The 14,562-nt window shown below is 43.2% G+C and overlaps 1 protein-coding gene across 1 annotated transcript in view; it reads right to left on the bottom strand.

Moving 5' to 3' along the window:
- The window catches only part of ITPR1 (inositol 1,4,5-trisphosphate receptor type 1), a 320,331-nt gene extending 312,301 nt beyond the window's left edge, over positions 1 to 8,030 (bottom strand). Inside the window, exons 1-2 of the mRNA XM_089919578.1 lie at positions 7,849 to 8,030; positions 6,930 to 7,006 (exon numbers count right to left, since the gene is read on the bottom strand). The gene's annotated coding sequence lies outside the window, so the exon portion shown is untranslated. The remainder of the gene's footprint in view (positions 1 to 6,929; positions 7,007 to 7,848) is intronic.
- Between the last annotated feature and the right edge of the window lie 6,532 nt (positions 8,031 to 14,562).

Raw genomic sequence — 14,562 nt, 5'->3', positions numbered from 1 at the left:
TTTGAACATCAATAAGGATGACTACACAAAATGAACCATAGAAAATATGTCTAAAGCCATGAGTTCATAATGATACTAAAGAACCATACCCACTGGTCATCTCGGCACAGGGTTTCTCAACAGTGGCATTGCTGATACTCTGGAATGGATTATTCTGGGTTGCAGGGCTGTGAGATGTATTGAAGGCTATTTAGCAACACCCCTGGCCTCTAACCACTGGATGCCAGTAGCACCCTCTCCCCAGTTGTGACAACCAAAAATGTCCCCAGATATCGTCCAATGTCCCCCACTTGAGATCCATTGCCATGGATCATGCTAGGGAATCAACGCGTTATTTCTGAAAACTGATAAAACACAGAGAGAGACTGAAGTATTGATCCTGTCTTTTGTTTATATATATGAAACTTTACCCCAGGGAACCAAACACTAAGTGGAGGAAATTTCATTTCATAAAATATTCCAGCTAATAAATGAACCAGAAATAGAAATAGGAGTGTTACAAGTCCAGCTGAACTAATGGATTGAGGCAATCAGCATCACTGGATGCTAATCACAAGAAAGCATATCCAGACATACCACACACGCCCGTGAGTGAAGCTCACAGTAGACTTGGGGGAAAAAAAGCGTGACTCTGATCAAGCCTCTGCATCTAACTATCAAATTAAACATAAATATAATAAATATAGAGGACAGAGGAACATGTTCAACTACACCGCACTGATGCAGTCAGCAAAATGCGGACTGTAGGAAAAGATATCACCCAGTTTCTTTAATAACAACCAAAAAATGCATGGAAAGAAAAGAGGGGTCGAGGAAATACATGGATTAAAAGACACAGTGACCATTTGCAATGTATCGACCTCATTTGGTTCCTAATTCAAACAAACTGCTGAAGTATGCATATCTGTTATTATTATATATATGTTGAAATAATAAATTTATTTAAATTAAGGAAGTGAGAACACAGATGCAATTTTAAAATTTGCTTTTTTTCCCCTTGAGATGGACAACAGTATCGTGATTGTTTGTTTTTTTTTAGAAGAATCCCAATACTAGAGATATATACTAAAATATAGATGAACTGGTATATCTGAGATTTGTTTCAATACCATCCAAGAAGAGAGGGAAGAGTATATGAGAATGTGGATAAAACAATATGGGTCATGAACTGATAACCATGGAGGGTGAGTAAGGAGTAAGGAGGGGTTCATAATACTAAGATCGCTACTACTTCATGTATTTCCAATTTTCTAGAGTAAAGTTTTCCTGTTAAGTGCAAACAAAAGAGTGCCTGGCCCTAACCCCTCAGGGGATTAGGTTACTTTGCAGAACCAATGAGAAATTTTTTATTTAAATACATGATAACTAGGCTTTACCCCTGTAATGTGGTAACTGACATTTGAATAGTGTTTTACCTTCCATTTCGTTTTCTTTTTTTATTCTTTTCTCCTTATTTCTTTTTGATTTATAGTTGATTTATAATGTGTTTCATGTGTACAGCAAAGTGAATCAGTTATACATATACACATATCCACTCTTTTTTACATTCTTAAAAACAGTACAAACTGAATGAGAAAACCTGGACTCTATGACAGTGATGAAACCTGAATGATATACTTTTTTTTTACCCTAGTGATTCCATACATGTCCTCATTCCAATGAAATCCCATCAAACGTACAGCCCCCTCTGGATAAATGACTCAGATGTCTATTTATTAAGAAGAAAATATGTTCACAATATAGAGTGCAAAAGGCAAGGAATCAAACAGGAGGTATGAGTCCCTTTTCACAAAATTTAAACATACATGTAATTTTTATATGTCTATACACAGAGGGAAAGTTTGAAACCCTAATCTTAGATGGTAGGATTGGAAATGACTGCTTTTGTTTTGTTGCCTATATTTCCTAAGGTTTTACAACTGAATATGTACATCTTACACAATAAGTAACAAAATGTATTTTTGTTACACGTTTGTACACATTGAGGGGTCCACTCCACTCCTCAGGGAGAATCACTTAGAAGGAACTTCACATCCCCGAAGGATATTAGATAGCAGAGCATGAGTGCTCTTTGTGTAATTCCTTAAAATGAGACTAGACAGACTGCAGGGTAGCCACAGGACACAAAAGGTTTGTGTTGAAGATAAACCCCCAGGAATATCATTAGGTTCTTAGAATTTGTTTTGTTATCCAAGCTAACAGTACGTTCACCTCTTTTATCAAAGATGCCTTTCCTCCTGAAGTGAATTACAATCCCAGGTAAATCAGGTGATTAACCAGACAGTCTAGAAATCTGGGTTTTATCCCCCAGCAAGTTCCAAGCTGGTAATGTGATCCTGCCAGCCTCACCAAAGCCTCTTTGGAAAGGACAAGGTGGTTTAGTGATGCCGAGAACCAGAGAATTCTGTGCGAGTTTACAAATCCTCGGGGAAACAAATCATTGCATACCGGCCAACACCTGGCCCCTGCACAATCTTCCCGATTCCCTCTCCCACCTGAACACCTGGCACTCTCCCTCAGCTGCAGCCATCCTGGCCTCCTTGTCCCTCCTCTAACAGGCCCCACCTGCTCCCATCTCAGGGCCTTTACACTGGCTGCTCTGGCCCTTTGGAACATCCACCCCCCAGACACCTACATGGCTCACCCACCCACTTCCTTCAGATCTCTGCTGAAATGCCACCGTGTTAAACAGCCCTTCCCTAACACAACGTTGCAAATCAACAAAAATTTTTTTAAAAAATAAGAGAGAGAGACAAGGAGGCATAATAGGTAAATGACTACAGTTTGAGCTGACCAATTAACAACTGATTTCCCTATTACCACAACCATAAACAGAGATGAGAAACTGATCACAACGTTTTCGCATTGCAGGTATAAATAACAAAACGCAAACTTAAAATAAAAAGAGACTTAACCTGACTGAAGTCAAAAGAAGAAAAAAAAAAGCCCTTCCATGACTCCTGATCTCCCAGAGTACTCCCTTATCCCCTTTACTGTTCTGTTGCTGTTATCATTTTTTTTCTTTTTATTGTGGTAAAATATACATATATAACACAAATTTTACCATTTTAGCCATTTTTAAGTGTATGATTCAGAGGCATTAAGGACATTCACATTATTCTGCAACCATCACGACAATCCATTTCCAGAGCTCTGTCATCTTCCCTAAAGGAAACTGTACCCACTAAACACATTCCCCATTCCCCAGCAGCCCCACCCAGGGCAACCCCTATTCTGCCTCTTGTCTCTAAGAACCTGATTGCTCTAGAAACCTCTTCTAAGCGGAACCATACACTATTTGTTCTTTTGCATCTGACTTGTTTCACTTAATAGAATGTTTTCAAGGTTCACCTATGTTATAGCATGTATCAGAATTTCATTCCTTTTTAAGGCCAAATAATACTCCACTGTACAGATATACCACATTTTGTTTATCCGTTCATGGGTCAATGGGCATTTGGGTTGTTTCCATCTTTTGCCTATAGTGAATAACGCTGCTATGAACATGGGTATACAAAAAATGTTTGAATCCCTGCTTTCAACTCTTTGGGGTATATGCCCAGAAGTGGAATTGTTGGGTTACCTGGTAATTCCACATTTAATTTTTTGAGGAACAGCCATACTGTCTTCCACAGCAGCTGCACCATTTTACATTCCTACCAACAGTGCACAAAGGTCCCAATTTCTCCACTTCCTCACCAACACTGTTGTCTTCCGTTACCCCTCACCCAGCTTTATTTTTCTCCATAGCATTTACTACGTATCACACTACAATACTTGCTTATTATATTGGCTGCCTAGCCCCAGTTAGGATTTAAGCCTCTTAGGAATAGGACTCTCATCGCTGCATCCCCAGCACCTAGAACACACCCTGGCACACAGCAGATACTCCAAGTTTGTTGAATGAAGGAATAAAATATTTGAACCACAACTTAAACAGGCATTAGAGTTTCTAGAACAGATTTATCATACCAAGTGCCTTAAACAATGTCCAGTTTAGGGAGGAACCTGGACATAGTTCAACAGGAGGAATAGCTCAGTGGGTGATGGTTTCAGCTCATCCTCATTAGCAATAACCTCAGAACCACAAACACTATGACAATTGGTAGGAATCATGGAAATTATGTCATTCCTGTCCCTGACTTCAAGCCTTAATTCATTTCATCAAAAGAGCCGGGCAGGGCTTCCCTGGTGGCGCAGTGGTTGAGAGTCCGCCTGCCGATGCAGGGGACGCGGCTTCGTGCCCCAGTCCAGGAAGATCCCACATGCCGCGGAGCGGCTGGGCCCGTGCACCATGGCCGCTGAGCTTGCGCATCCAGAGCCTGTGCTCCGCAACGGGAGAGGCCACAACAGTGAGAGGCCCGCGTACCGAAAAAAAAAAAAGAGCTGGGCAAAAACTTAGTGAACTAAAAAATCGCATGTACTTCCAGTTACTAAAGAAAGAGCCTGTGAAAGCAATGTGTTTTATTTTAAAAGATCAAACCAACAGCAAAAAGATGGGGCACTGGCCTTGGGTAGACTCCTTAATTAGACGTGCCCAAGAGCAGCTTGACCTAAAAACCTAACTCCAGGCCTAATTTTAATTCTTTGACTTTTTTCTGTTGTTCAAATTTGGTGTTTGTTGCTTCATTTTGGTTTGTTTTTTAAGAGCTGCTTGTAAAGAAATCAGATTTTCCATGAAATCATTACAAATGAGCTAAAAAGCCATTTGGGTTTTTGCTGTGGAAGTCAGTTGGTAGTATACCATTGTATTAGAAGTTTCTTTCTCTCTTTAAGACTATGGTCTTCCTCAGCTGAAAATATTTTGAGATAAAAGGCAACAGATCTGTCTTCAGTTCGCCTATTTCTTCTCTAAGCAACCATTCCATCTCTCCTTGCTCAAGAAAAGGTGCTAACTCCCTCCAAAAGGCAACCGCTGTGTTTAAATGGAACACCACTGTCAACCCCAAACAACTTCCATGAGTACCAAACTGGAGGCCAGGAGTAATTCATTACGAGCATGAAGAACTTTCCCTGCCTGATAAGGAAATCTTGATAGGATATTCTGTTCCGATTTGAATTATTCAAAAAGCAGATTATACTTTCAACACACACACACACGCAAGCGAAAGTAAGAAACGAAAAAGAAAAGTGTTCTTACACAACTGGCCACAAAGCAAACTGAAGGATACATGAAAAGACATCAACATTTCACAGTTTAGACTCGCTGCAATTTAAACTTTCGAAGTATTCCAATGGAGAAACACCTGAGTCTTGTAACCTGCTCAGATGCCTTGATGTAGACAATCAAGATGGATTTCAGGTATGAGATAAACCCAATGATGAACTTAAACAACGTTCCTTGTGGTTTGGTTTGGTTTCTTTTACTCTCCTCATGCAGACTTGCAGCACACAGCTTACCAAAACGAACTCAGTACACCTGAGACCTCCTCAAAGAGCCACAGTCTTTTATTCCTACATCTATGGCTACGTCGTTTTCTTCTTACATCAAGGTCACTTTGTTCCTTCATCGTTTGGTGGGACACAAGCAAAAGTTATTCATCGACAGCAATAAGTTTACCACTTTTCCCAGGTACCCCCTTATCCCCCCACAAACCTAGGTGCATTTGTGGGAAGCAGCAGAGTCCCAAAACCTTGGGGTTATATCTTGCATCCACTGGGTGCTAGTTACCGGACAAGTGATTTCACTCTGCACCTCAGCTTCTTCACCTGTACCTGACTCACAGGGTTTCTGTGATGTATGGCTCTGGACCTGGCTTACAAGTACTTAATGGGCATTATTATTTTTAGCAACCAGAGAAGAGACCACTTTCTCCCTGCCTGTACCTTACTCTGAAGAGGGGACCTGAACCCAATCCTTGGCCTTATGAGTGCCCACGTAGCCATACGAGTCAAGAAAACTCCAAGAAGGAAGTAGACCTCACACATCCAAATCCTTCCCACTCCAGGAGCACTCCTGAGGAGCTTATCAACAGGAAACAAAAGCACAATACTACTATAATGAAATGTCTGACTTTTCTTTTCTAATTAGCAAAGCCCGAAGATTGTAGCCCAGGGAACAGCTAAAGTATTTAGAACGTTAAAGAAGTTATGAAGACCCAGGCCCCCCACCCATATTACCCTATCGTTTACCCTCTTCCTGACCATTTCAGAAGAAAAAACTTGTGATGCTCAAATCTGCAGCAATGAGGATGTATGTGCACCCGTTGAAACCTCCCTCTCGTGAAGTGCAGTCTGAACATTTGGGGAGGAAAAAAATAGGAGCTGCTTGTGTTTACAGTTAAATGCTGCTCTAAGCTCATATCCCATGACAGGCACCTAAACCATAGGAATCCACCAGATTCCTTGATGTTCAAGTGGCTTCAAGTCAAGGGCTGGATGCTATTATCTTATGTTTCAAGAACTTCCCTTTTTAAAGTTCTAATTCTTTCAGTTTGCCAGCAACCACTTTCATTTCTTGGAACCCAATCTACTCTGATTAAACACACGTTCACAGTAAGAAAAAAGAAAGTGACTATTTTGAAAGAGAGAAGCAGATAATTTTTGCTTACATATCTTGGCAGATGAAATACACTGTATCCTTCAGAATTTAAATCATCAGCACACCACCTGGCAAGTTCAATTCTCACGTCACCAATGGGCATCCCTTTTACTGGTCCATTTAATGTTTTTCTTTTTCTCCCCTCCTCTCATAAACCTTCAGGCTGCTTCACTTCTGAGCTAGGGCCAAAAGTACTAGGCAGGACTGCCCTCTGGATCTCATCCGCTCCCTAAAGCCCTCACCAAAGGCAGTGACAAATTTTGGAGACTGAGCTATGAAGTTTCCTTTTATTTCCTACTCCCCGTCTCCATGACTCTTTAGAGGGAACTTAAATAGGCTTAGGACAAAAACTCCTTATTGATTACAGCTCTCAGGCTTCCACACTCACCTGACCCGGGTCAGGCACTCTGTTGCCAAAACACGCCCAGCCAGGAGTGCGAGTCCGGCTCCTCCCGTAGTCAGCTCCTAAATATTGAGAAAGAAAGAAGACTGAATATGAGATTGGCCAGATGTGGGTGCCTAAGAGAAATTTTCAAATTCCACACTTCCACTTTCGTTAGCCTCCTTCCTGGAGAGACAACCCCGCTGCCCCCGCAACACACACACACACACACACACACACACGACCACCACCACCAAATCTGACAGGTAGGTTGGTGGGATCACTTAAGTGAGGATTACAGGTAACTCCGCTTATTTGTTTCCAATATATAACTGACAGGTGAGACTAAGTGCGCACAAACTTCGAACGCGCCGGGGGGCTGAAACTAAGCGAAGTGTTTGGCAGATCCCAAAGCACTTGTTTCCCAGAGCGGAGGCCAAGTATCCTCATCGGGCGTGAGCTTCGTCCACACTTCATCCCTCACCGCTCCCGGGGTTTTCTTCCGTTTTTTAAAACCTCCCCACTGGGGCCCCAGTACACACATTATTCTCCCAACCGTGCAGCACGAGGGACGGCTACATTTTAAGAAAGATTGTTTCCTGCAGCGGACTCACACAGGACACCCCCGCACACACCTCCCCCCCCCAAAAAAAAACAACTGTTTCCTGCAGCAGCTGCAACAGTTTCCAACTTGGGGGAATGCCATTCCAATCCAGAATGGGCAGCCCTCAAAGCCAGTCGATGGAGTTCAGAATTTTTTTAACCTCAGATGAACCCCCCCCAAAATGCCCTCTGTAAAAGAACCTCTAAATGCATGCAAGTGCGTGCAAATCCACCAAGAACTCCCAGAGAGCGAGGCAAAAACTTCTGCCCCCGGGGGAACAGTACCAACTCCCCGCGCCCTCTGCCCGGCCCCAGCCGCTACCTTGGTGCCCGGGGAGCCACGCCGCTTTGGGGGAGGAGGGCGAGGAGAGGGGTTAGCAGCCGCTGGGTAATCCCATGTCCGCGAAGAGGGCGCTCGTTCCGCGAGGATGGAAGCGGAACACCCACACCTCCTCTCGGCGTGAGCTTTCTCTCTCCACCCTCTGCCTCCTCCTCCACCACCACCTCCTCCTCCTCTCCTCCCACCCCAGCGAGCCTGAGGAACCGCTTCAGCAGCTCATCCACATGGTTACTGCACTGAGAAGCGGCTTCTGGCAGCTTATATAGGCCGGGAAGCTCCCTGGGCAATGTAGTCCGAGTCCGGGGTCGTGGCGGCGCCTGGGGCAGTGAGGATGAACTACAAGTCCCAGAATCCTATGGGCTCCCGGGCTGGGCTCTAAATAGACGCACGCCGGGACAGGGAGGGGCGTCCGGCCGAGAGTCCGGGCTTCAAAACGACCTCGGGTCTGAGAGCCGGCTGGGATTGGAGCCCGCGACCCAAAACTACCTCTGGGGGCGCCCCCAACCCTTGGGGACTCTTCTCCTTCGGCTGCCCCCTTTCCCTAGAATCCTGGTGTCACTGGGAGCAGAGGGCGGGGAGGAGCTCGGATTTCTGCTTTGGGAAGTTTTTACAAGCTGTTACCCACCCTTCCCCCGCTTTGAGTCCCCGAGCCAAGAATTTCAGAAATCCAGGGCACAAAAACGCCAGTGTTTGCGGTCAAGGATTAAAGGCGCGAGGTTGTCTTTATTTAATCTGCTCTGCCCTGTTCGGGTTTGCACAGAAAACTAAGTCTGGGAGCAGTGCAAGCGGGGACACAGGCAAGTGGCTTCAGAACACTTTCCTGAGCCCGAGCTGCTTGGGTGTTTCCTCGCCCCGCAGGAGGTAAAGAAACGCAAGCCTCTCGGTGCACAAATAAAGGAGCCGGGTTGTGACTTGCCAGCGCTGAGATTGAGAGGCAGAAAATAAATACAAACCGCGACCTCGGTCCTGACCCTGCTACAGGCAGCCCCTCTGCTCCCGGGAGCTGTAAATGCTTAAGTAAATAAACCGCAAACCAGAAAAATAAGGGCTGTGGAGAGAGAAGCTCATACAAAGATGCGCGTCCAGGCGGGGCGCCCTCCAGCAGCTCCGACGGGGGCTTCAGGGACAAGGTGGCTTTCAGCTCACTGCTAAGTGATGCCTGGCTATAAGCTTCTGGCTGCGGCTTTTGCAGGGAGGGCAAGTCAGCCTCAGAAGATGTGCGTTCATTCCTCAAACGTTTCCTGAGAGTCTGCTGGGTACCAGGCGCTGTGCCAGGCACTGGAGTATGGTGGTGAGCCAAAACACATCGCAGTGTTCCGGACAGGCACTGCCTACTGCCGCATGGGATCTGCTACAACAGCAATAGCAATAATAATAATTGGGGAGACTGATTTTGAGTCCAGCCCACATGCACTTTTCATCAGTTTTAACAACCCTAGGCATATTTATTATCCCTATTTGACAGACGCGCAACTGAGGGCTCAAAGAAATCAAGTAACTTCCCAAGATGACACCGTCAATTAAGTAGTGCAGCCTGGATTCCAAGTCCAGCCTGTAAGTGTACTAAGTCCTTGTCTTTCGGGAAATCCATCACCACTACCTTAAACGGCCTCCCTCCCCATTTTGGGAGCAGCCTCTGAGCCCTTGGGCAAGTCATTTTTATCTCTTTGCCCTAGTTTTGCCATCTTGGAGGGAGAAAATCATTAGGATTTGCCAACTTTCTGTCAAGTTTGCTTGATACAGAGTCAACAGTCTTATGAAACTTCAGAAACAAATTAGGGGAGCAGCATAGCTGATAATTATTACTGACATAATAATGCCAAAACTAATAATAATTACTGACATTTATTGGGTACAGGCCATGTGCCAGGCATTACTCTAAACTCTTTATGTACATTACCTCATCAAATCCTATTAATGAACCTTTTTTTACTTATGAGAAAATTGAGGCACAGAGAGGTTAAGTAACTTCCCCAAAGTCACACAGGGAGTAGGCTGTCTGACTCCCAAACCTTGGTTTTTTACTACTGCCCTCCACAGCTTCCTCAATGTAAACATATGTGTTGTATTTGCGCATATAAGCGTTTAATCATCCAGGAATGGTTATCACATTCACCTTTGTCCCCTCCTCTCTTTCAGCATCATCCTCTGGTCGCTGGACACCACAGGCTTCTGCCTAATGCCTCAAGCTACCCCTCCCATCAGCAGGAAGCTCCCCCATCTTGTCACAACAAAGGGGTTCACACCTTTCCCATCTGTCCCCTCTCTTCCTCCATGAAAACAATCTGTTCTATTTCTAAAGGGTTTTTTGTTCTGCTTTTCATATTCAACAAATCGCTCTATGCTGACATAACTGGTAAATAACTGGTAAATACTAAAGCACCCTACCCTGTCCTTCTAATTCAGAAACACAGTGGGATTTTAACGTGGATTTTCTGAAGAAAACTTGCTCAAGTCTGAGGGCTGGAGTTGGGTGATTTTCATCCTCACCATATAGTGGACACTTGACCTTTAACTGCTTTCTCCACTGTCTTCCCACCCAGACCACAAGTTTCATTAAAGGCAGGGACCATATTTTATTTATGCTTGTATTCCCTACCACTCCTAATGCAGCAGGCCTTAGTCCTCTGTCTGTGCATTTTTTTAGATATGCAAAAAAAATGTTCATTTTAAAAAGGTGTTTTGACAGGAGGTGTGGCAGGCATGTGGAAAACTAGATGAACATATTTTTTGAGCACACAAACCTTGTAGCCCATTTGCGTCATAGACTGTTTCCTCTACCTGTGTGTATGAATGGTCCTATTCAACATTTTGCAACTGGCCTCAGGTTCTGGAAGCTACAGGATCACTAGAAAGTAGTTTTGCGAAATTTGCTATGCTGCACAGAGGTTCTCTATGATGGAGTATGACTGATGATTGAATTCCCGATAAAAGGACCACAGCCCATTTCATTCTCCATTATCCATGGAGGGAAGGGGGCTTCTTTGTCTTTGCTGTATTTTTTTTCCTGGTAGAAGTTTCTAGATCTGTGCTTTCCAATACAGTAGCCACTAGGCATTCGGGCACTCACGATGTTGACTACTTGTAACTGAGATGTGAAGTAGGTATAAAATACACACTGAACTTTAAAGACTTAGGACAAAAAAATCAAAATATCTCATTAATAATTTTTATATTGATCACGTGGTGAAATGATAATATTTTGGATATATTGAGTTAAAGTAGATTATAAAAATTAATTTCACCTGCTTTTTACTTTTTTATGGTATTACCGCAATATTCAAAATTACATATATGGCTTATATTATATGCTACTGGACAGTGCTGGTCTAGAACACCAAGAATCTGATTCTTGAGATCCAACTTGAGAAGATGACCAGCCCTGAAAGTTGCCATTTATGACTTTACCCTTGAAAATGCCCTGTGCAGGGAAGTAGGAGAGCTTTGCAGTCAGGATACTATCACAGATTGAGCAGAAGTCTGAAGAACGTCCAAAACTAGCACATCAGCCTACCCCAGGGAAACCCTGCAAATAGAAACAGGTTCTCGTCAGCGGTATTTAGCTGAAAACTGCAACTGAATTAATCTTCCGAGAAGCCCACCCTCAAATGCTACCCTGATTAACACAGCAAGATATGCTGGAGAAAGCAAAGAACGGGAAAAAAATGGGTGTGACACCCAGGTGCACCATTAATATCCATGTAGCTGTGGCCAGTCACCTAACTGTGCAGAGGCTCAGTTTTTTTGATGAGTAAAGCCAATAATCCTTGCCCTGCCAAGTTCACCAGATCAAATGAGTCATTGGACATGATTGGCGTTGCAAGCTCACCGTAGCTGTACCAAGAGAGCCTTATCTACAAGCATGGGGAAAATGTTGATGCGTCATGATATAGTACTCAGTTCCAAACCAAACTTCAGATTATTAGGGCAGCATTAGTCCCAGTTTTCTCCCAGGCAAATGTCACAGTGAGCCTTGAGTACTTTCATTAATAGCTCTCCCAATCACTCTTAAATGGCAACACAGAATGACTGGCACTGAAGTCAGAGAATTTGATGTATTTTTTCGGGCCCTGTTGTGTTACCTACATGTGTACTACATTTACTATCAGTAAAGAGAACTAGCTACTATATAGCCAATCTTCCAACTGTTCTCTCTTGGTCATTGGTCATTATTTACTTTTTGTGGTGGAAGGATGGAGTCACAGTCCTCTTTGAGAATCTTATAAAACCCATGGACATTTGCCCCAGCACAACACAGATGCTCACAATTTTAGCACCAGTTCTTGAAATTTTTTGTACCAACACCCCCAGTCTCATTCATAGATACCCCTACAAGACTAGATTGCCTTTTAGCTCCGTCTTTTTGTAATGTTGTCTTTCCAACCAGATAAACTGTTTGAAGATAGCGACCAGGTCCTATATTTGTGTAGCATGTAGCTCAGCTTTGTATACAGAGTAGGTGCACAGCATTTATTGGCTAATTCACTATTGAAACTATAAGGATGGCCAGAAGAAATGATGCACAAACACATAGCAGCCCTACCTGAGATGGAAAAAGTGCAGTTGGCATTTGGACAAGAGCAGAAGAGAGAACAATTTGGCATGGAGCTAGGAAAAGTGAGGTGTTTTTCCTGAGCCCAGGCTCTGGGCATCCTCTGAGGCTAGGAAAAGGCATGAACAGGGAGAGGCCCTATATTTGCTGTCCCATCTCTGGAATTTAAAAGAGAATCCTGGTCAGTAACCTTGCATGTGGAGGGAATCTGGGCAAATTGTCAATGATATAAAATCAGGGAGGCAGCATAATAGCCACAGAAGAATGCAAAAATTAAGCTCTCACTACCACTTTAAACTATATGAAAGTGACAGCTATACCATCTCTGATTATCGCTGCCAACATTATCAAGAACCACGTAAGCAAATCAAGAGCACTATTGCTTTCTTACCCATTATCTTCCTGTGACACATGCAGAACCAGGGCTTTATTATCATCTCAGACATTTCCCCCATCTCCTGCCTCCCATCTGTAGGACTATCATCCTCAACTACTCTGGTAGCCAAGCTAGACCTAGGGACTTGAAGAAATCTTGGGAAAGTCCTCATTATCTTACCCCAGTGTTTGAAATGAAAGGCAATCTGTCAAAAGAAAAACAGAAAGCTTTTCCTTACAGAAGATTTCAGCTAATACATGTAGAAGGAATAATAAAATTAGAAAATCACCATTTTGCAGCTTCTGCTGTAAACATGTGTTTAGGCAGATATCAATGAATGCCAAACCTCCTGGGCGAAATGTTGATGGGAAGAAAGATATTCATATGGTCCTTAAAAATCACTTCCCACACTACTCGCTAATTACGAAGTGGAAAGTGGACCTTTACGGTGAAGAAATATGGCAATCACCCACATTAACCAAGTAGTCAAATTTACCATCAAGAATACTGGAACAAGCAGAAACTATTTACATCCTGATATGATTCTGTAAGAAACCCACAATATCACATGTGAAACGATCTTGCCCAAAATGTTTCAGCATACAGTCAGACAAACCCGGAACATGGGGCATTCCACAAGACCACTGGTCTGGATGCTTCAAAGAAATCCGTGTCATGGAAAAACTAAATGGCAGGAGGACAATCTAGTTTTAAAGGACTAAAACAAACATTACAACTAAATGCAACATGTGACCAGTGATTGGATCCTGAATTGGAAGAAATAAGAAAATATATCTATGGAAGACATTTTTCAGCAACTGGAAAAATTTGAATCTAGATTGTATGTTAAACAATATTATGGAATTATTCATTTTCTTGGGTGCAATAATGGTATTGTGGTTATGTAGGAGAGTGCCCTTGTCCTTAGGAGGCATACCCTAAAGCAGCTGTCCTCGATGGTTTTGGCACCAGGGACTGGTTTCGTGGAAGAATTTTTCCACGGAGTGTGGGAGGCGATGGGTCAGGCTGTAATGCGAGGGATGGGGGGATGGGGAGTGGCAGATGAAGCTTTCCTTGCCCACCGCCGTTCACCTCCTGCTGTGCGGCCCGGTGGTGCCTAACAGGCCTGTGGACAGGAACCAGCCGCAGCGGGGGGGTTGGGGATCCCTGCCCTAAAAAAGTATTAAGAAGTGGAATCTCCTGGTGTCTGAAACTCACTCTTAAAAAATGCATATGTATTTAATCTGAAAAGATTGTTTATGTATTTGTACTTGTCTACGTCCTCAAAAAACGATCTAAAATCTTGCCACATTTATAGATATTTCTATGACCATTTTTGTGATCATTTCAGTTACACTGGAGAAATATTTCATACCTTTGAAGGTGATAGTTAAGTGCAATAAATTATTTTAAAATTTCCATTTAAGTTTTTCGGTAAAATGTAAAACAAGCTAGTTCCTGTAACTAGGCATATTTGTGTCAAAGGCGGCCAAGTTATGAGTAATTCATTGCAATTACTTAAGGTCTTTTCAAGGCAACCAGAAAAGCAAAGCAAATGATGCATGAGAAAAGGGAAATGGAAAACTTGAGAATTTTTACAGACTTCATTTTTCCCTTCTCCTGGGAAAGTTATTTAATGATCAATAGACCTGGTCACTAAAGCAAGTACTGAAATCAACTTAATTCAGTTACCAATCAAGCAGAACCTGCAGCTTTTTCACTTCCCGTGTTATGTCAGCATATCCAGACTCAAGAGAGTTAACTGCTT

Source organism: Delphinapterus leucas, chromosome 10, assembly GCF_059928025.1.
Source record: "Delphinapterus leucas isolate spDelLeu-1000000601 "Yukka" chromosome 10, BTC_Dleu_Yukka2, whole genome shotgun sequence".
NCBI classification, from domain to species: Eukaryota; Metazoa; Chordata; class Mammalia; order Artiodactyla; family Monodontidae; genus Delphinapterus; species Delphinapterus leucas.
Note: the sequence above shows the minus strand (reverse complement) of the source record. Positions and strands in the feature narration are given on the sequence as shown.